A 24046-nucleotide genomic window follows, 5' to 3' on the forward strand; every position below is an offset into this window, starting at 1 on the left:
ATAACATCATCTTTATTCATTCATCTGTGGACGGACACTTGGGTTGTCTGTATAGTTTGGCTATTCTAGATAATGCTGCTATAAACATTGGGGCATGTATTCCTTTGAATTAGTATTTTCATATTCTTTGGGTATATACCTAGTAGTGCAATTGCTGGATCATAGGGTCACATCTTATTTAGAAATTATTTCATCTATCTTAACATCGTAATTAGCTGAGCAACTATAACAATAATTGATTTCCCTTTCCTTCTAGAGAAATGTATCTGTATCTCCACAACACCTGACACTCCCTAACAATATGTTAAATAGATCAGCTCTATAGACCAAAATTTCCTCATTGTCACGTTTAGACACTGAGAGCTTCCCAAAGTTGTGTCTCCTAAGTTTGCAGTTCTCAACGTGCATTCCTCATACATAAGCCCATAGGATGCCCCATTTTAAAAATGACCTTCATAATAAAAAAAAAAATTAGAAATGCTGCATACATCCCCTTTGAAATTTACTCCAAAACTCATACAACAAAAGCTCTGAAAAGCCCTGCAACTAAAAATAAAAACTTTCTTTTTTATGTAAATGTTTGCCCAATAATCTTACCCATAGATCCCTTTTCTTAAGTTATATTTATTAGTATCTGGGAATGTTAGGATACAATTTGTCAATGTAAAAATATGTAGTGGCTTCAACAAGGTAGAAGTTGATCTCTTTCTCCAAGGAAGGTAAGCAATCTAAAACTGACATGGTGGTTCCAAGGCATGAGGGACCACACTCCTTTTATCTTGCTGCTCTGTGGTCCTCAGTAGGCAACATTCCATATCCTGACTGTTCCAACTCCCACCATCACTTTCACAATCCACCCAATGGAAAAAAGAGAAGTGGACACACTACTCCTTCTATTTTTAGCAAATGCCTTGGAAATTGTTCACCCCATTTTCATTCATGTCTCATTGGGCATGGCTTCATCACTTGACCACAATGAGCTGTAAGGGAGGCTGGTATATAGTCTTCAGGGACATGGTCATGTGCTTATCTAAAATATCTATGGCTATAAAAGAAGAGGAGAGCAGAGAGAGGAAAAGAACAGTAATTTCTGCTATAATATCTATAGAACCCGTTTGGGGACATGTTGGCTTAAACACCTGATGAACATGAATGAGATTATGGGGGATATAGTTAGCAAACTATAAGGAAGTGCTTTACTATCATTACCCAAAAGTTCACAGTGAAAAACAGTGCTTTGTCATAAGTTTTATTTTTCTATATCCTTCAGATTTATTGTAGATTCTGACCATTCTCAAATTTTCAAATATTTACATTGACGTATTTTCTGGGAACTCATTATCCACCTCAATCATTCTACGTTGAAAAGATGCTATCAAAATTCCTTTTTTCTCATGTATATGTTCATAGGGAGGACATTAAGTGATACTAAGTAATTTATTTCATTTTCTAATTCTTAAATTCAAGGCTGCCACTCACCAGCAATGTAACCTTGGCTGGACCAATTAACCTTTCCATGTCTCAATTTTCCACTGTAAAATGAAGATATAATATGCACAGTGCAGTATTATTGTGGGGTTTAAATGGAATAATGCATATAAAGTACTAGAAGGCAGTACGTAGTCAATAATTGCTGACAGTTTTTCACAAGCTAAAAGCAGGTATCACTAGATGATCTTTATTTTTTTTTTAATTAATTTATTTATTTGACAGAGAGATTGATCACAAGTAGGCAGAGAGGCAGGCAGAGAGAGAGGGAGAAGCAGGCTCCCCGCTGAGCAGAGAGCCTGACACAGGTCTTGATCCCAGGACCCTGAGATCATGACCTGAGCTAAAGGCAGAGGCTTGACCCACTGAGCCACCCGAGTGCCCCTCACTAGATGATCTTTAAAAATATTCTGTTTCTATGACAAGAACAACACTGAAGTGTAGAGGGATGTTGTAGACACAGTACTGGCTCTGGGACTTCAGGAAACACTGGAGGAGTCCATTTGTGATTTTTCCTTTTCCACTGAGAGAGTAGGACTCTGACATAAGCTCCAGCATGGTCTCAGACTCTAGTAAACAACTCTTGCACACACACTAGTGTATTTCAGGTAGCCCACTTGAGGGTCTCCACCTTTTCTTTTTAAGATGTTATTTATTTATTTGACAGAGAGAGAGACAGCAAGAGTGGGAACACAAGCAGGGGGAGTGGGAGAGGGAGAAGCAGACTCCTTGCTGAGCAGAGAACTTGATGCAGGGCTTGATCCCAGGACTCTGGGATCACGACCTGAGCCGAAGTCAGACCTTAATGACTGAGCCACCCAGGTGCCCCGAGGGTCTCCAGATCTTAACTGTTTTACAAAGAACAACCATAAAACTTCCTAAGACTGTCTCGATGTACTTATCGCCTCCACGAAGTCTACAGGAAGTAAGTCCTCAATAAAATTTGCTGACTAAGGGAATGATTCAGCGTTGCTGGATAAATGAAAAACCTAATGAGGATAAATATGGCAAAGTCCTAAGAAAAAACTCATTAGCAAATTATACTTTGCCTAAAGTTCAACCTTGGCATAATACAAACACCAGGAAATAAACAGTGCAACTACCCATCATTTAAATCCCTCACTTAAAATAAAAGAATTAGACTGGATTCTCCATAAGATAGGTTTCTGCTCTGGAGTTTTTAGAAGTGAACTTGCTATATTAATTTCAACTTGAATTTTTTTTTAATTAAATGCCACTATAAATTTATTATAAGTAACCAGGACCCCATTTGAGTGTAGGCATCAACTATAAAATAATAGAAACATAAAGTTAAAGCATTTCAATGGAGATTTCAAATGCAAATACTTATTCATTTTTTAAATTTTTTTATTCATGGTTTTAACAATGTAAATGATCCTTCAAAAATTTTAAGATATTTCTGGGGCGCCTGAGTGGCTCAGTGGGTTAAGCCTCTGCCTTCGGCTCAGGTCATGATCCCGGGGTCCTGGGAGCGAGCCCCACGTTGGGCTCTCTGCTCAGCAGGGAGCCTGTGTCCCCCTCTCTCTCTGCCTGCCTCTCTGCCTACTTGTGATCTCTATCTGTCAAATAAATAAATTTAAAAAAAAATCTAAATCTATCTATAAAAAAAAATTTTAAGATATTTCTTACTATGAGTACAAAAGACTCTAAATAATTGACATAATCATTGTTTAGTGCAAACAGTGCTTATAGCTCTTTAGTGCTCTCGTTCTGTGTGTGTGTGTGCATGTGTATTGGTCTCACCACTTTGTCTGAGCTACGTATGTTACATGTTTTGCAAAAAGGCAAAGAAAAGTCACCAAAGGCATAAAAGAAAGAAGAAATTTTGGAGGACCATTAACTGAACATGTATACTCATTTAGAAATTATAGCTACAAACTTGTATACCCTCCTAATGTCAGAGAAAATTTTTCATAGAGCAAAGGATAATATTCATAACCCTATAATAGTCCCTTTGGTGATTTGATGCATGTTCCTGGTACCCCGATTAGAAAAATTCTTTTGATAATGAATATTGCTTCAAGGGCTGTTTCACTAGTTCATTAAGAATTCCCAGATTTGGGGTGCCTGGGTGGCTCAGTGGGTTAAAGCCTCTGCCTTCGGTTCAGGTCATGATCCCAGGATCCTGGGATCAAGCCCCGCATCGGGCTCTCTGCTTGGCAGGGAGCCTGCTTCCCTTCCTCTCTCTCTGCCTGCCTCTCTGCCTGCTTGTGATCTCTGTCTGTCAAATAAATAAAAAAAATCTTTAAAAAAAAAAGAATTCCCAGATTTGTGTGTGTGTGTGCTATATGAAATATATTCACGGAAACTGTTTTTCTGGAGATGATAAAAAGTCTAGAAAAGTATCCTGGAATGATTTACATACATGTATTTCCAGAAGCAGAGTGAGCTAATGATTGATGGGGGAAATGTTCATCGCTACTTTTATCAGATCAATAATAAACTTGATTTCTGAAAAATTTGGAAAGTTACTGAATTAATATCACACCATCTTTGCCCAGAATTTTTCTCTCTTCTGCAGGAGCAGAAGGGTAAAAAAAAAGAAAAAGAAAAAGAAAACAAAACAAACAAACAAAAAAAAACAACTATGTCTCCAAAGCATGCGTTAGAGATTCTGAGAACATTCTCTGAGGGCAAAATTGGTCTCACTCTTCAGGGCAGGCTCCAACCTCATAGGTGGAGTTTAGTAATTCCACTCATGGATGTTTTAATTTAAAGGACCAAGGATCCTAGACAGTCAGCGACTGCTGTAACCAAATGTGTCTACATCCTCTCTTCTGAATGCATAATGAGCATTTCCTTCCCAACACTACCTCTGCTCATTCCCTTCTCCCCACCGCTGTTCCTCTCTCTCCTTGAAAGAAATTCCCTGCTCCCCAAAGTGTCCCCATCACACAGAAACGGATTAAGTTGCTCCTTTCCATAAAATCCCGCTTTTCCTTTTAAAGGCTGAAATAGGCACAGTATTTACTATCTGCATATTCCACAGTCATATGTTTCATTGAAACGCTTTGTTTTTCTGCATGAGCATCTCGCCAGGCAATTTTCTGTGGTCAGAGACCGTGTGCAATCACTTCCCTTTATCACTCATAATGCTCCCTATAGTGGGTCACTTGTACCAAATGCCTGATGGATATTTGTTAAATGAATGCATCAATGAAAGCCAAAACTTATGTGTTACCTTACTTTTTAAACCATCAACCTATTCATTTGTGGTCCACAAAAAGTGCTCAATAAATCTTTATTGATTAATTAATTACTTTACTGTTGAGTTAGAGACTGTAGAATTAACAATAAAAGATTATGATTATAACCTAGTATTTGTTATTTTAAATTTATAATATTTAAATAATATAAAATGCCTAAAGCACTTTGTGTAATTCCACAGAAGCCATGCTATGAACACTACCCCTGGGATTCATTTCTAAAGAAGACAAACATTTTCTTCCTTCCTTCATGCCTGGTGAGGATATAAGGCATATGTTTTGTTCCTAGTCAGTCTTTTCTACCTCTAACACATAGTTGACAAGAATTCATAAATTTGAGTTTGAAGAGTGATAGCAATTAGGAAGAAGCCTTTTAATTCAAGGCTACCAAGTCCCTGGCATAAATATATTCTGGATTTGTTCTGACCTTTCTGAAAATGTTGCATATATTTGCTGCATGTTTGCATGTGCTCTGCCTGGCATTACACTAAGCACGTGAAGTTAAATGTCACTGGGTCTAGATCTCCAAGCCACCTTAGTTTATGACATTATTTGGGATATAATCACAGTGAACAAATCTGTTCCACAGGAACTATTTAAAAGGTAGACAGGCAAATTGTTTGGTAATTCTTTGTGAAAACATTTCTACTGATGCCATGTCCTTCTTTTCTCTCTTCTCCTCCCCAAATATCTTTTACTTGTATTTATTTAGGTTTCAGATGCGAACTGTAGGGCAGATCACATAACAATTTATATCTCCATAATCAGAAAATATCTTAGTCTGGTGTCTAGTCAAATTGCTAATACTGAATGTTTAATTTTAAAAATTAAAAGCTTTTGCTTTTAATATAAATGGCCAAGAGGACACAAGAAGACACCAAATAGAACTTTAAAGATGAGAAACTGATAAAATTATTGAAACTATTCACAAAATATTCGTCCTTTTACTTCTCCATTAAACCACTCGCCCCCTAAAAAATTTTATCTTTAGGAGAATAATCCTTTGGTCGCTGGACTTCCACTTTTCTCCCTCAGTCTTTCCACTACTTGAGCATGCTAGAAACTCTCTTTAATCATCTTTTTCTTTAAAGATTTTATGTATTTGAGAGAGAGAGAGAGAGAAAGCACGAGCAGGGGGAGGAGCAGAGGAGGCAGGGAGCCCCCTGGGGGGAGGTGCAATCCCAGGACCCTGAGATGACCACCTAAGCAGAAGGCAGGCGCTTACTTGACTGATCCCCCCAGGTGTCCCTCTTTCATCATCCTCTATGTCAAGCATCAGGCACAATGCCTGGCACACTGTAGGCACTCAATAATTGTTTGATCAGTGAATAAATGAGAATCTTTTGAAGTTACACAAGTGAGCGAAAATCTTTTGAGGACGGGTGATAAAAAAACATTCGCATCAAAGGATAAAGTAGTCTTTGAAGTTGAATCTGTCTATGAATCTAAAAATTCAAAGGCCCTTCTATGTTACCCCAACATTTGTTTTATATCCATACCACTTTGAAACAATAATTTTATTTTATCTACCTTTTTAATTTCCTTCAATCACAATCAGGAAAGACTGAGAAAGCGGTCTGTGTTCACGTAAGCCTGCGAACTATCGCCTGTTGTAAACTCAGGCAACAATCTGTTGTATTAGGACAGTCTTATCCTCATGTATCCTCACATTCTCAATAATTAAGAGGAAAACTGATTCAAAGTTCAAAGCTGAATTCAAACTGATACAACTTCGTAAGAATTTTAAATCCAGACCAAGATAATTTACTTTTCTGTTTTTTTTCACTGTTCCATAATAACATTTAGAAAATCAAAAGTACTTCGAATCCCTCAGAAGAAAAGTATTATTCTCATAAATTTTAAATAGTCACCTCATAGCACAGTAATAAGCACTGTGCTAGTTTATGGAGTAAAATATGTTTCTATCATTTCTTGTATCTGAACAGGTGGTGTCTTTTCTCATTTTTAAATGTATATAACTTTCAGCATTTTCCTCTCGACTCTGAACTTTCAGCATTTTCCTCCTCTCCTACTGTGGTACCAGTAAGTGCCAAGGTCAGTCACATTGCTCCCCTGCCACCCCAGCCTCTGGACGCAGGAGTCCCCAACCCCTGAAGTTCAGAGGAACAGCTCGCCTTTGGTTCTCTGGACCTGATCAACTTTGTTCTGGTGCCAACTACCAATTTTTCCATCAAATTCTAGTGTTGTGCCTGAATCCAGCCTCACTGTGGCATCCTGTTTCTCTGTATATTCAAGACTTGGCTGTAGCCTTGAACTTCTGTCTGGAGTGAGTAATAGGGTACAACCCTGAGTGAGGTCCAAGGCCACATCACCCTTCCCTAGCAGTTTGACTGCCTTGTCCCTCCCCATCCTCTGTTCAAATCACATCGCTGTTTTAGCCCCCACAGTTGTCACCAGCCCTGGCCCCGACTAGGTGCCCTAGAGATGACATGGCAGCAGCAGAGAGCCACCCTGTCTGTGACAACTGCTCAATGGACCCATGCAAATCATACAGTTTGTAACTGTCCCTTAGTGGAACATACAGTGTTGCTGAAATCAAACAGAAGTTATATAACCAATATCATTTTAGAAAACGACATCATTCTTTTTCACTTTGTGTCACTTTCACATAAAAATTTTATGCCTCATCTTCATGGAGGGGCCATGCAAATCTTCTCTGTACCGTTCCAATGTTAGTACACGTGCTGCTGAAGCAAGCACTTACAAATTTTTAAAAATCAAAACAAAGAGGGTGGAAATTGAGCAATATTATTTTTTAGTAAGCTGCATGGTTCCTAGGGTATGATTCTAAAAGCAGTAAAAAGATGTTCTTGCTAAAAAGGGTAACTGATACAGACTCTCTAACTTTTCAGCTGCAAACTGTTGAAACTACCGACTCACTAACTCAAAATAACCTTATGAATTTCCTTCATGCCTATGTGAACTATCATTTAAAAGTTAAAACTAAGCATTTTCTTCTTTTGGAATTTACACACTTCAGGGCATTTTATGCACTGGGCTTGATCCTATCTTCAGAGCAGAGGAACCATACTCAGAGCTCTCAGTGAACACAGAGAGGAACTTGCTGGCATGCTCAGAACGTTGGGGAGAATAAAGCAGAAAAGATTGCCCAGTGGTGCTAAGAGAAGCCTAGAGGAGCTTATTTCTCAACCGTCTCAAGAATCTGTTATCTGTTCACTAAAATACATAAATACAAATTAAAATAGATGGATTAATAAATAAAACTTTCTAGAACCAGATAATCATCAACCACCAAGGTAAGGAACTCCACGTGACATCAAGCTATACTGGAAAAACTGAGGCCAAAATTTCAAGAATCTAATGTGGAAAAAAAATGGGATCCTAAGAGTGAGGCTGGCAAGAAAGATGGAGCTCAGAAGCTGGAGGCTACAGTGTACCTGGAAGGACTGAACAGGTTCTTGAGCTGTCCCCCCACACTCTGGTTTCGAGCACAACAACTGGCAGTGTAGGACCCAGGCCACCCCACATGCTCGCCCACTCAGCCTTTGCTGTACACAGCTTGGAGGTGCTTGAAAGAGCTGCTTGGGAGTCACTGCAATGAGTCAGCACATTAAAGCTGACTCTACAGTTATTTGATTTAGAGCCAGTCTGCTTGTGACCCCAGGTCACCCAAACCCAACGGCTGCAGGGACCAGCTGAGCAGAGTCAGTGCAAACCTGTCCCTCTGGCTGGCATTTGTTCAGTTAACAGGAATTGGTGGTCAATCCTAAACCAGCGTTCCCTCTCTTCAGTCTTTTTTCATGCCGGAAATTTGCTGATAGGTTTTGGAAAATGGCTTGATGATATGCCACTAATGGCATCCTAAATTTTGTGGGGCTGTGTTGTTGTTAATAAAAGGTCTGTTTTTCATGAATTTAAATGAACTGACAACAACTCATGGAGTTTAAAAGAAGTCAAATTTTACCTGCCAAACATTTCCTAATATATACTCCAGAGCAAAATAAATATGGAAATCTCTATGTCTTTTCAAAGCAGAAGATTCAAATGTATTGTTCTTCTTGAGGGTAAATCTTTCACATTATTATCTTCCAGAATTTCAAATGTAACAGGAAAATGTGAGATCAGTATCCTAAACCACTTCCACAGATAAGATTAGATTATTATTTTTTTAAAAGATTAACACATCAGCTTGTTTTGGGCTTCCATATAAAGAGTATTTACTATAATGTCAACTACGTGCTAAGTACTCAATAAACTTGAATTCTTAGCTTTTCCTTCAAGGCTCAGGTAAGATGTTGTGATTTCCAACTCAAAAGAAAACACTGCACCTACAGCAATGGCTTGAGACTCAGCAGGATAAGAAACATCTTTATATGAACACACTTTTAAAAATACAGAGTCAACTGAGACAATGAATGGGGGCAGGTAAAATGGAAGATGACACGGAGAGCCAATGGGGGGTTCTGGCATCTCTTTGCAACACAGTAGACCACAACAATAGCCCTGATTTCTTTGGTGGACAAGTGTGACTTTGCCCCTCTCCAGGAGACTGAGGTCACAGCACTTTGAGCAGGAACCGCAGATTTCAGGGGCACTTGGTATGCATCCTTGGGCTGAGATGAAAATGACTTTTGCCCATCTCCAGCCCTTTGCTTATGGTCTTTCCAGAGTCAGTGAAGAATGGGGGCAAGATTATTAACCTCCAGTGTATCAAGCAGTAGAGAAAGAGTCTGCAAATTGCGGTACCCGCCAATCCTACTTTTCCATCCCCAAACCCAAGCTCCATGTTTCTTCCTCCAGCAGACAGTGCGGGTAGAGGTCAGGTGTTCAAAAGTGCTACTGAAAGGCTCCCTCTTCTCTGCTGTGACATTTTTTGGCATCTTGTCAGTTGGCTACCCAGTCTGGGTGTTCACTTTGTAGAATGAATTAATGTATAAGAAATTTGCTGATGGATGCAGGCTCAGCACTCTTAATATTAGGAAATGACAAAATTTACTTATTGAATTTGTTTTTTTAATTGTCCTCCTTTAGAGAGGAAAGCCTTCCATGCCTCCCATCTCCCTTGTTGCTACCACAAAGACAGCAGTTGCCCTGACTGGCCTATTCGCATGAAGAGACCATACAAAGGCAAACGGAGGTGCGCATCTCATTCCACGGTTTTCTCCTGAGGGTATTGCTTACTTCCAGATGGGTAAATAGTTTGCCCCAAATGAAACCAAACACCCAAGAAAGATGCCCCTTGAAAAAAAGCATTTGGAACCAGATAAAAGAAGGAGGACAAGGCCTCTGAGGGGGTATCGCTAACACAGTGCTGAATCTCACACGACATTCATAAATTCATGAATTGCGTGTTTTACAACATTTTACCAAGGCATTATTTTCTAATAAACCTCCTTTTGTTTTGCATTCTTTTTGCTTATAATATGCAAAAAAGAAAAGCACAATGGCTGGAAATTCTGTCTCTGTGATCTGAAGTGCTCTCACTTGCATGCTGAGAAGTGTTATAATGAATATTTTTGGCATCAGCTGCTGATAGCAGCTTGGTACTAGCAGCACTTGATTCAAAATGTCATATGATACAATAATACACAAATCGAGCGCACAGAGGGGGGAAAAATCGTGCAACCTGTCATAGGTAGAGCAATTTCTCGTGAGTATTCAGGGAGAGAAATGTAGAAGTAGAAACCTGAAATCTGAAAAAAATAAAATAAAATAAAATAAACACTTAACATCCGCAAACACGAGAAAAAAATTATTAACAAATGGAACATAGCAATTTTTATGTACTCACAACACCAGTGGTTTCTTTAATCAAAACCCGACGGCATTCATCTATGAACAATCTGGTACAGCGAAAGTGCTGGAGCCAATGAGAAAGCATATCTGCTTAATACGATCAAATCCACTTCCTATTTGTGTTTGAGTAGTTGAACAGTTACTGGTAGCGGACTGGACTGTCAGTCTGTGCTAGCCCCTCCTCTCTTTTTGTTTCCACTGTTTTCCTAACTGTTCAAACATGTGTTTGTTTTCCTGGAATCAATTAGTGATATTGTCCCAACATACCTTTTTTAAAAAAGATTTTTATTTATTTTTAAGATAGAGTGAGAGCGATCGAGCAGGAGCAGAGAGAACAGAGGCAGAAGGAGATGCAGGCAGAGGGAGAAGCAGGTTCCCCTCTGAGCAGGGAGCCCGATGTGGGGCTCCATCCCAGGACCCTGGGATCATGACCTGAGCTGAATATAGTTGCTTAACTAACTGAGCCACCAGGCAACCCCATCCCAACATATTTTTTGTTTCATATTTATACTTTGACTGCCTTTGTCCAAGTCCTGGCTCCCCAAAACTATCCATGTGATCTCAGTCATTTTTCCCTCTGTGCTTCAGTTCCCTTGTCCTGCTAAGGCTTCGGTGGGGACTGATGAGTTAGGGTGGCGCTTAGGGCCACATCTGGTACACAGGAAGCTCTTTGTTCCTGTTCCCATCTTGAAAGTAGAAGCTTTTAAATGTGATTACTTATTAATTATTCAAAGTATATTAATGTATCCATTTTTATTTGTTTCTCTCCCCACCAGTCTATGGATTACTTTAATTCAAGTAATTGGTTTGATTATTTTAAACTGACCATAGAATTTCAAAACCAGAAAGAATCCTAAAAATCATGTTATCCAGCTTTCATTTTGTACAGTACATTCTTAATCATCATGATCATTGTCATCAGGCTTTTGTGAAACAACTAATTGCACTTCTCAGGGACTCTGATGCCGCTGAAGTACATTTGTAATCTAAGCTGTGGGCATGGAGATGTTTTCAACAGTATCGACAAATTCACTCTCTTTGTCTCTCCTTCCGATTTACTTTTTTTAATAGCAGGAATCTTCACCACACCCTGCATTGTGGTATAGGCTCTGGTATAGGTGGAAAGGATTTCTGTAGACTTTTCCTTGCCCCTATGCAGACATCCACTCTTTCTTTTCCTTTAACTGTCCAGCCCTCTGTGGTTTGTAATCCATTTTATTTGCATGATTACCATGCACTGGATCCTGAAAAGACCTTTCTGAGGGCAGGGGCAAGGCAGCTATAATTGTCTCCTCATCAACACCCCCCAGCCACCCACAGGAAACTGGGAGTCAAAGGTTAGGATCTTGCCCAGGGTGGTAGTATTAGAAGTGCCAGAGAGACCTGAAAAGCACAGGCTATAGGATTTCCCATCCAAAGTTGTTTTCACTGTACCATGCTGCTTGTCCCCAAATGTTGTTCCACATCACCATATTGGTGGACGCAAACATCCTAGCAATGGGCAGAGAACCAAGACAACCTAGGAACAGAAAAATAATGCCCGAATGGGCAGTAAACTATTTACTTGTTCAGCTGCTTAAAGTCAAGCTCACACTGAAACTGTCACTCTGATGCAGATTTGAGGGAGACAGATGCATAAGTTCCACATTCAGCCAAGACAGGGTTGAAAAATAAAGTCCTTTGGGGCTATAGAAGAGAAAATATTGAAAGAATGGGCGTGAACCTTATTTTACTATTAACAATGTAGGTCTGAGTTTAAACTTCCAGGACCACTCTTTCTGTTATTTTTTAAGGGTTAGGAAATCATTATTGTTTAAGTAAGGTAAGTGAATTTCAATTCTGAAATGAAAAGTTTTCACATTCTCATCACAGAAATTTTAGTAAAAGGAAGTCTGTGTCATATCCTCATGATATCTCCAGGCCCACAAAGGCAACAGATGGTCTCTGAGTTTTAGAGATCTCTTTGTGTTCTATATTAAAATGTTTCCAATAGATTGACATAGTGTAGGAGTCTGATTCCTTATTAAAAGATTGTTTCTCAGGTTTTATACAACTTCTGTGAAGTAATAGAGATGAGCTGTTGTGGTGTGCAGCTTAGGTTGGTGGCACAAAAATTCTCCCTACACCATACTGGAATTCCTTTCCATCTTAGGTGTCGTCTGTGAATAGGGCGGTGGACTTACCAATACCTAATGGGTCTGGTCATCCATTGATAGGCTACAAGGTGGTTCTCAAGTACACTTTTGTTAAATGCATGCAAGCGCAGCAGGAAAAATGTTTAATTGCCATAGAATACTAACAGAGAATAAAGCAAAACTGAACTAAGGAATGGTAAATTTCATCTCGAGCTTGGAATCCTGAAGCATTCAACTGCAGAAGCACAATTGTGCAACTGTGGCGCTCCATTTTCCTTCCAAACCACAGCCAAAGACAGCCTCGGACCTGTGTCTCATTCAGTGAGAGCCTAATGCTCAAGAAACGCGAAACAAGACAGCAAAACCAAAATCAGTAGGAGTGCCAGGATGACGTTAAGTGTGTTTCTCTCAGCTACTCACAAAATCTTCATGGAGGGGCCGAAGTGTCTAACTCTATCGTGAAGAGAACATGATGGAAAGAATTTCCTGCACATATTCCCATTTCAGTGTAGTAAACCAGTTACATATAGAAACCACACAGAGGCAGCAGAGGAGTCTGACTACCACCTGGACCAGGGCTAAAGGTCAGTATCAATGGAATTCAAGTCGAATTGATAGTATTGAGTACATCTCATACAGTGTGATGAACACGGTACTTTTGGTTACTTCTTTGGAAACTTCCTCCCCAAAACCCATAATCCTAAGCTATACCTGAGGAAAAATCAGACAAACTCAAGTTGAAGAGGGCTCTACAAAACACGTAACCAGTGCTCCTCAAAACTGTCAAGACCATCAAAAACAAGGAAAGTCTGCAAAATGGTCACAGTGTAGAGAAGCCTGAGGAGACATGATTAGTAAATGTAATGTGGTATTCTGGATGGGATTCCAGGACAGAAAAAGAACATTAGGTTAAAAACTAATGAAATCCTAACAAAATATGGACTCGTGTTAATAACAATGTATCAATATCAGTTCATTGAGTATCACAAATATACCACAGTAATGAGATGTTAAGAAGGGAAAACTGGTTCTTAGGGTCTGTGGGAAATCCCTGTATGTCTTCAAGACTCTTCTGTAAATCCAAAATTATTCCAAAATAAGCTTTCTTAAAAATAAAAAAAAAAAAGTCTCTCCTTCTATTTTAACTGATGTCTACAGATCGGAGTAATTCAACTGAACCAACTATGTTTTTATCTCTTCTGCTTTCTGAAGACTGTGAGGGAAGCTGCCTAGGTGGCCAGGATACCCCCACAGACTGGCCCTGCAGTGGTGGTCTGCTCTTACCCACACATGCCCCCAATCTCGTTTACACAAGTTGTACTTGTTATTTTCATTATGTGATTTAATTATTTTTGAAATCACAAGCATAATTGCAAAGAGTTGCTATTTCTGAGGGAAAAAATAGATTGAATGATTTGAAAAAACTTGATAAAGGCAAATGGCTAAAAATACTCCTTTGAATATGGGTGTTCTCGTACCATAAAAGATTAAAAGAAAATGTCATGAAAATCAAGAAAGATCCTGCACTCAGATTGCTTCCATCCTTCAAGTTCTGCTCCACTTAAAGACACCAAAATTAGAAATCAGAGATCATGGGTGTGATTTCTACAAGAACTCAAATCAGTTCAACCATAATCAAAGAAACCCCATGGGGCTCAAAATAACTGGTGAATGAGCATTAATATAAAGTGAAATGTTGGAGGCACATGTGTATCATTTTTAATAATTGCCCTGTTTTACTGCTTTTTTCATTAATTTATCCTTTCAATTAACCAATTACTACTGGTCCCAACTGACTAACCAAGTCATTCTACTGAAAGGATTTTCACTTTCATCTTTTGTGCATTAATATTTTACAGCACAGTTTTGGCTGTCTTTCCTTTAAGTGGTGAGTTCAGGTTTTTATTTTGCACTGTCTTATAATGAGCCTATTGTGCAATTCTGTCACCTTTTCCCCTAGGACTCAAGACACAAGGGCAATTGCCTAATTATACTGTGCTGCTCTTTAGAAGCAAATTCGTTAAAGTGACTTCTTAGGGGAACAATGTAAAGTATCAAGTGAAAGCTGGAGAAAAAAGAAGCTTATTTTTTTATACATAAATCCAATGTCTGGGAGGACAATGTGATTTCCTCAAAATTAAGTGAATCTATTTTCAACAAACTCTAAGTAGGGGTGGAGACGAGAGCTGAATAAATGTGATGTGCTTCTCTCCTGGCTTCCAGGTAATAAATTGTGCACCAGATGATTACACGGCATTTGAATCTGTTTCTCATATCACGCTGAAAGCAAGATCACTAAGACACACTTTATCTCTCCCAATAGAATCTATCTTTTTTTTTTTTTAATAATTTTTTTTTATTTTTTATAAACATATATTTTTATCCCCAGGGGTACGGGTCTGCGAATCGCCAGGTTTACACACTTCACAGCACTCACCATAGCACATACCCTCCCCAATATCCATAACCCCACCCCCTCTCCCAACCCCCTCCCCCCATCAACCCTCAGTTTGTTTTGTGAGATTAAGAGTCACTTATGGTTTGTCTCCCTCCCAATCCCATCTTGTTTCATTTACTCTTCTCCTACCCCCTCAACCCCAAAGAATCTATCTTTTCAACAATGGTGACAAAGCTGTTTCTTTCTGCATCAGTAGAAAACTCATTCCGATCAAAGTTGAATAGCACCAAGTGGTTAAAATTTTCTAAGCAAAAGAACAGCAAGATGCCCTAAGGATACAAGGAATGGAATTAAATAGTTGTTTTCAAAATCAGCTGTTTACCGAATATATATCCTTTAAACATTAGTGTGGTTCTGTCTGGAATATGCTTCAGAGGAGTAATTTCTTAAATAGGGCATTTATAAAAATACACTTGGAAAGAAATCGAGGAGAGTCGAGATGGATGCTAACTCTCCCTTAGGGATACAAAGCCATGCAGAGGATCCAGAAATCAATGTTTCTTAGGATTAAGCATTGCATAAGTTGAAAGGTTAGGATTTTCAGTGTGGACGTAGGTTTGACTGGACTTCTTGTATTTCCATTATGAATATTACTACCAGAAATACAGGCAGACAAGTAGGCAAGAGATCAAGAGGAAAATCAGACAGGAGGCTGTCTGTACTTCTCCCCATGATCTCAGGTCTTACCCAGTTCAGGGGAGGGGGCTGCTGGTAAAGTGGGAAGTGAGCGGGAAATACAGTGGGTGGGGTTCTCCAGGGAGCAGGGTCTCAGGAAGGCGAAGGTTCTTCCATTCTTTCCGCTTCTTTGCTTCCACAGCAAACAACCTTGAGACTAAAAGTACAACACAAAAAGGAAAGCATCGAACAAGAGGAGTTGGGCGGCACAGCGGAAGTTCCCGAGGCCTGAGGGAGGTCCGATTTTGAGAACACATCGGCTAGGGTAACTAACACACAATATGAGCATCCCCCAGAAACACTTTAAGAACATCGGAGGGAAAACAAATCCATAAGCCAAATGCAAGAAAAAAAAAATCCAATAAACTTTAAAAGCTCACTGATCTAATCCCAAACTGCTGTTTGCCGAGGTATTCTAAACTTCTGAGGGCTCGAAATTAAATTTTATTAACTGATGATTATTTTTAAGGTCACCCATTTTCCCTGGAGAATAGACATCTTTTTTTTCTGCTACATTCTCATATAACTTCAGATCTGCTGTGGGAGGAAAGTTCAAAACTCATACTCAAAAACAAATGAAAGTATAGAAAAGTGTACCGCGCTGCTCGCCTTACAAATGCAGCAACCATGAGCATCCTTTTGTTTACAGCCCAGCTCTTAACTCACCTCTGCCACCAAGCTTCTTGCTGTTTCCTCACATCCTGCCCGCCCCCCGCCCGCACCTACCAACTACAGCAGCAGCATGTCTGTTGTCTGCCTTCTCACCGAATTGCCACAGACATTTCCACACAGATGTCTGCGTGAACCATTCAACAGGTCATGCATCATCTAAATCAGCGTCTTTCCCCAGACTCTACAGTCCTCGTTTTCCCTAAATAAGGCACATCAGTATCATCTTCTTACGTCAGCATCAAATTGTTGGTATGATCTTCCAGAACTTCCCTCCCCGACCCCACGCCCGCCTCGCATACCCAGATCTGCCCATTCCATCTCCACAAGGATTCTAGTTTACCGCCCCATTGGATTTTGAACCCATGATAGTAAGAATTTTATTTTTTATGTTTTAATTACCACAGCCCGCCCCCGCACCTAGTACATCACCACATGCAAGATACATATTACATATTTGTTGACTAAATTTATATGTTACTTGAACTCCGGACAATACTTTGAGTTTATGTCTTTCCCATTAGCCATAGTCACACACAGGAGGATATTTATAGATAAACTTTGCCAATCACCTACCTCTAATCTAACATTTTTTCTACTGCATACTCTCTTCCCAACTCCACCAACCCCCCACCAATGTGCATACACATACACACACACCCTAACTTTAATAAAATTTCAAATTGTTAACCATTGTAAAGATATTATTTTCAAAATAAAAAGGTGACTGCCTTCTGTTTTTTATCCTCTAAGCTTTCCTCAAAATAAAACAGAAAATTGGCAAACATTAGATCCATTTGATTCAATGTACACAGGTCAAATCAAACAGTTCGGGCCAAATACCTTATTGAAACATTTCATCTCATCCATCTACTTAATTGACCAAATAACCATATTGTCAAAAGTTTAGTTTACCTTAGCCATGCTGATATACCTATAATCTAAAGTAGCACTTGGGAGCAAAATATTTCCTTATACATATTTATATGGAGCTTACTTTTTAAAAAGAATTTTCAATAAAATTTCTCATACCGAAACTGATATATAATGACTAAGAAAAATACAAAAACATAATGCAATTGAGTTATGGATTTCCTACTTTGGAGAAGAAAACTGCTACAGGGTATACTGGAAACAATGAAGAATGAGACATGGGCTCATAAGAAATTGGGGGACCTAGAGAGAAATAGGAATTAGGAGGGAAGGTGGGCTATCATCAAGGACAAATGGAAAAGTGAAGGCTCTGATGTCTAAGCTTCCTTCTTTCCTTCTGCCTGACATGTTGCTTTACCCACTTAGATTCCAAGGTGTGTCATTAGGCTCATTCCTCCCTACCTTTAACCCTGCCTCGCCATGACTTTCCAAACAAAACGTACTCCACACCTGTGCCCGTGCAGTGGAAAACACTGAGAAACACAGGTTGTCCCAGCCCATTCCCCCTTGAGCCCACAACAGCTAACTTTGAGTGGGTGGTTAGTGCGGGAAGGCAATCTTGCAATATTCACTGGAGATTACATTATACTTTTCTTCTCAAAACTCCAATACTCTTCCCCACCTTCCTCTCACTAATGGCTTTACCTGTGATGTCACTGAGAAGCCATCAGGAAGAGGACTACACGTTCCCACCACAGTGTCTTCCAAAGACCTGCACGTGTGTCCAGACAGGCTACCTTCCTTCTTGCTACTTTTGTTGAAATGCCTATACTTTGATACAGAGCCTCCGACACCTACACCCCTTTCTCATACTGCCTGTTCAAGAGCACTGAGTAGCAAGTTTTCTCCCGGAGGATCCTCCATTTCCTTACTGTCTCGTGGAGAATTCAAAAAGTTTTGAAAAATACGATATTCAGCATTTTTCATTATTTCCCGCGAAAGGTCTAACATGGAATGCCTGGGTCACCATGTTGCAGATATATTAATGGTTAACCCTCAGTCATCATCTCACTTGAGGTAACAGCAGCACTGAGTGTAATTGGTCTCTCTCTCTTCTTCCATGTGGCTTCAGGAGTCAAGCTTTCTTTGTCCTCCTTCCTATCAGAGGTTCCTCCTCAAACCTGTTTTATAGACATGGGCTCATCCTCACTGTCCTCCTCTTCCCCATCTACACTGATTCTCCAGCTATAAATTCAATCAATTACCTACAACCCCCCAAATTAAAATTCCACCCCCCATGCTGTCTCCTGAATTGCAGATTCAGAGATCCAATTCTACTCACTACCTTCCCTTAAATGTTTCCAAAAGCTTTTCAAATTTCTCATGTCTGGAACCAGACTCTCAGGCATCCTCCCAGAAACTTCCCCATCCCAATAAATAGCTCCATTCCTCCAAGTGCTCAGGCCAAAAGACTTGGAGTTCTCTTCGAGTCCTGTCAACTTTACTTTCAATATATGTCCAGAATCTGACCTTTCTACCCCATCCATCAAAACCTCCCTGGTTCAAGCAACCATTATTTTTGTGCCTAGACCATCTCAATAATACACATCACATTTTAACTCTGGCTCCCACAGTCTATTCCAACACAGTAGCTAGAGTGCTCCTTATAAAATGTAAATCAGATCATGTTACTCCTTTGTTCAAAATCCTCCAGTGCCTTCCTTTGCCCCTAGGAGTTAAAGGCAAACTCTTCACTCTAACCTACAGACCCTTAAATGAGCTGACCACCCACTGCCTCTCCGATGTCGTCCTTACCACGGATTTACTTACACTGCTCCATCCAAAGTGGACCCCTAATTTTACCAAGCATGCTCCTGTCTCAGGACATTTGCACTTGCTGTTTTCTGCCTAGAATGTCTTCCCAGACACCTGTACAAACTCTTTCCCTCACCTCTTTCAGCTCTCAGGCATACTGAGTTCTTTATATGTACTGCCTTTCCAAACCCTCACAACAATCTTTAAGGTAGATTCTTTTAATCCTCAATTTTATAGGTGAGGAAATTAAAACTTCTAAAGGTCAAAGAACTCACCCAAACTCCCAGAGCCACTACATGGTAGACTTCTGAGACTGATACTTGAGTCTGATTGACTCCACAGCCCACTGTTTTTCTAAATGGACTCTGCACATCTCATAGCTTTGTTACTGGGATGAGTCTCAATAATGACCTTAGTGCATATTAAATACAATAAATGTCAGCACTTAGCATCATTAAAAAAATCAAACTCTGCACAGTAGGTAAAACACTAAATGATAACTTATCAGATTCAAACAGCTGTGTAGACTGCTATGCACCATGTTTTCTAACAGAGATTTTAGACCTTTAGTATAACTTTATTGCCTTGTTAAATGGAGAGGGACCACCACTGTAACTTTGGAATTAGTATATCTTCAACTTAGCTCCCAAAAGCTACTTGGTTTTTTGTGATGCTAACATTCAAGTTGTTAAAATCTATTTGCCAAAGTGCTACTGAGCCTAACTCCCCATCATCACATGCACAAACCAGAAAAAAAAAAATTATTAGATTAAATATCTTCTCTAGTGATAAATAGCAAAGTGTACTTCTTGCTCTCCTCTCCAGGACCCATTCCCCCAGAGTCCTGTCTTCTCACCTAACCCCACACATTCTCTTGACCAAAGGAAGCAGCTGCCCTGAGATGTGCTTGGTTCCATACTTACTCTTTTCTGGACTTCTCTCCGTGACCCAGATTCCTGCTGCTACTCTGATTCTGAATCCAGTCCTACTATCTCCAAGCCTGTTAACCCTATATTCCACTAGCTTCTAATGTTTACCTGACATGAGTTCTCTATTAAAATCAAACACATTTAAATTATATTTTCTAAGGGTGCAGAATCTGTAGTTACACATCCAGATAGGGTTAAGGATTAAGAAAGAGGAACAGGTGTGTGATAGCTGGCCTCCAAGAGGACTCCAGTGATCTTGCCTCTGGATATTCACATTTTTTTAAAGCCCATTCCATACTGAATAGGGCAGAACCATGTAATTAGGGCTAGGTTCTGAAGGGCATTGTAGGGTCTTCTTTGCACTCTTAGATCATTCTCTCTGGAGGATGACCAGCAACCATGCCATGAAGACACAAAAGCAGCCCTATGGAGCAGTCCATGTAGGAAGGAACTGCCAATGACCAGCACCAACTTATTAACCACATATATGAGCCATCTCAGAAGAGGATTCTCCAGCCAAAGTCAGCTTTCAGATCACTGCCCCTTCAGGTGACATCTTAACCACAACCCCATGAAAGAAGAGTCTGGGCTACTGCTACCCAGCTAAGACAGTCCTGAATTCCTGACCCACAGAAAATGTGTGAAATGACAAATGTTTCTTCTTCTTGGAAGTTGCTGAGTTTTAGGTAATTTTGTTATAAAATAAAAGTCTGTGCTAAAACAACATGCAGACAAAATCCATTTGTAAGGAAAGCCTAGAAAGTATAACAAGAAAAATTGTGTATAATTTCAACCCAACATTCAAAATATATATGGCATATAAGACAGATACAATGTCTTTTTACAAAGCTTAGAGTTTTGACTATGGCTTTAAAAAAAAAAAAGTTTATTAGCTGACTTTTTCTGACCTTTAGTAGAGCCCTAAATGTCAGCATTTCAATAAATCTGTGTATAGCACAAATAGCTTCAACTATAGAAAACAGAGCTCCAAAGACTCAGAACTTTAAACTCTGAGAAATATTAAAACACATTATTTTCTGCTATTAATGTAATAACCCTGATTTAAAGTATAATAATAACCAACTGAATTGCTTAAGACAGAAACAAAGGATTAAAGACAATGCCGGGCCATAACTATGAAAATGCCAAGATTAGGACCAAGAAATGTTCACTCGAAGGTTGAAGGTTTGGTATTAATACTGTAATGGCATTGTAATTAGACCTGTATCCTTACTATGCTTTCTTATATAAACATGCATTTCTTTAGAGAAACTAATTAAAACTCTGAACAGAAGTCATTCCATATATGACATCAGTCATTCTCAACTAACCCTTCTGTTGCCTGAGTTACATGATTGATACTCCTTGGACTGATATTAAAGAGAGTAACATCAACCAGGTGAATTCAAGTTGCCAACTGCAGACAATATAAGATATTCAAGCAAGGAGATGGAATGATGTGCTCCAACTTATACAGGCACTTAATATTGCCTGTGTTTACTCTCATCATAATATGTTATACATTACAGGAAAAGAATTGTTATACATCTTAAAGTGAAGACAGAAGACCTGAAAAAAGATTTGGCTTTGGTTTTGAAGAGCTGGGAAAAGCACTTCACGGATAAGAGTTAAATAATTTCACTGACCTCTCTTGCCCTCAGATAAAGCACTTAACATTCATCTCTTCATGGAAATGTGCAACTCATTTTGTTAGATATATCCTCTTGATACTCCCGTAGAAATCAGGCTATAGACCCCGAGTTAACAGAACTGTGTCTGTTTATGAGTCTCCCTCTGGTCCCACGTTCTGCATCCTGTGTTCAGCCAATAGATAATTGCTGAGCAACGGATTAGACAAATTCTCATCTTCTAAGCACCTCACAGCATACAACCAATGCATTTTGCATACTATCTTCTCTCAGGCACTGTCTTAGGCGCTAAGGATACAAAGCAGTTTAAGGAACAGTCCTACAGGTGAAGGGGCTCACAGTGCAGCAGGAGACCCAGGCATGTACATAGACCACCACCAGGGCAGGGGAAACGCATCCCAAGTGAGGGAACACTTGGAAAGATGGAAAGAAAGGCAGAGAAGAATCCTAAATTCTGGAAAGAAATAAGGGATAAAGAGCCTGAACAGAGCAATGCAGAAAAGGACATGATAAAACAATGACCTTCGGTCTTGATCTTTAAGCAGAAGGACTCCTCTGCGGACACTTCGTTTTTGACAAGGCAAGAGTAGACAGTATGCAGCAAACTTGAAGGTTCTGTGAAATTTGACTGTGTGCTGGAAATGTCTCTAAAAGAGTAAGCATCAAATAAATGGTTCTCTAAGGGCCCATAAGACCAAAAGAAGAAAGAAATTAGCACATTTTCTGGCAAGGTGTTCAACAGTGAAATTTGGAGCTTATGTCATGTTTACTTTGATCTATCCACAATTAATGAGGTTCAGAGGCCATAGTCTTTTTTTTTTTATTCTAACTGTGGTATCCAGAATAATGCCTCCCCCCAAAGATGCCCACATTCTAATCCCCAGAATCTGTGTGTATGTTATCATACATTGCAAAAAGGGCTCGGCAGTTGTGATCAAGGTTAAGGACCTTGAGGAGGCAGAACAGCTTGGAGGACCCAGGTGGATACAGTCTAACCCCACATGTCCTTTAAAGTGGAGAACATACCTTGGCTGTGGTCAGAGAAAGGGCAGCATGAAATGGGATGTGGTACTTTGTTGCTAGTTCTGAGTTGCAGGGGGCTCCATGCAAGGAGGGAGAAAGGCCCCCACATCCTAAGAAGCGAAATCTATCAAAAAACCCAACAGAAGCCACCATGCCTGCTGAGCCATTTGATGTCACCATCTACAAAATCCCTGGCATCATGACTGACAGCCAGTAAGGACACAGAGGTCAGGGTCCCTCAACGACATGGAAGTGAACTCTGCCAATACTTGGAATGAGCCTCCAGGAAGAAGTACGGCCTGCTGACTTCTTGGTTTTAGCCAGATGAGCCCCATGCTGGACTTCCAACCTACTGAATTGTAAGATATTAAACTTATGTTGCTTATACAACTACGTTCATGGTAATATGTTACAGCAGTAATCAAAAGCTAATACACCTACACATTCTGTTTTTATCTGAAAGACAGAGTAACAAATATAAGCTGATCACTTGGTCTACTAAAAATACATACTGTTCAAGATACAGAAATACTGTTACAGCGATACCACTTATTTTTTTGGGCAATTCTTCTAAAAGGAAAAAAAGGGTAAAAAAAAAAAATAAGAAGAGCTACTATTTATTGAGTTAATACCAGGCACTAACCATCATACAAAGTGTTCCACAGAGCAACAGTAATCACTGATACTTTTTAATATGTGCCCATTAGTAGATGACAAACATTGTTCTAAGCACTTTACTTGCACTGATTCATCTAATCTTCAATAAAGCAACTTCTATCATCATCCCCATTTTACAGATGAGGGAATTGAGACACAAAGAATGTGAGTAAGATGCTAAGGTCCTGCAGGCAGTAATCACTTCATCCCCATGGCTGCTGTCTGATTGAAGTGAGCATTTATCAGAAGAACACTGTGTTCAGGGACCAGGCCAAATGGTTTCCATTCACTGGCATGCTGCTGCCCCAGCAGCACCCTGTTTTGCAGATGTGGAACCCAGAACTTATAAAGGCTTAATAACTCACTCAATGTCTCACAACGAACAAATGGCTATGGTTGGAACTGATCCCAGAACTGATCCCAGAACAGACCCTCTTAACGACCCAGTATGTCCTAGAGAAGCCCAGTAAGTCTGGGCTTGCAGCATAAATGTACAGCTGGCTGCTTGAGGATGTCCTTTTCTGAACCATCTACAGAGGAGTGTTTTAGTTAAAGGCTTCCCAAACACTTGAATCAAGCCAGATCTCTCCCAAAGGACACTCGGGATCCTTTCCGTTGACAGAGGGTGGGCTTCCTGCATGCCAAGTCAACAACCGGGAATCTTTGTATC

At 39.8% G+C, this 24046-nt stretch overlaps 1 protein-coding gene and 1 non-coding gene across 4 annotated transcripts in view; both read right to left on the bottom strand.

The window, feature by feature from the left end:
* FGF14 (fibroblast growth factor 14) overlaps positions 1–24046 on the bottom strand; it is a 611293-nt gene that overhangs the window by 493589 nt on the left and 93658 nt on the right. The gene's annotated exons all lie outside the window — the stretch shown is intronic.
* Positions 7330–7436, bottom strand: LOC125096622 (U6 spliceosomal RNA). The gene has a single exon (XR_007126296.1). It is a non-coding gene; the product is annotated as a U6 spliceosomal RNA (small nuclear RNA).

The sequence above is a fragment of the Lutra lutra genome, chromosome 3, assembly GCF_902655055.1.
Source record: "Lutra lutra chromosome 3, mLutLut1.2, whole genome shotgun sequence".
In the NCBI taxonomy this organism is placed as follows: domain Eukaryota; kingdom Metazoa; phylum Chordata; class Mammalia; order Carnivora; family Mustelidae; genus Lutra; species Lutra lutra.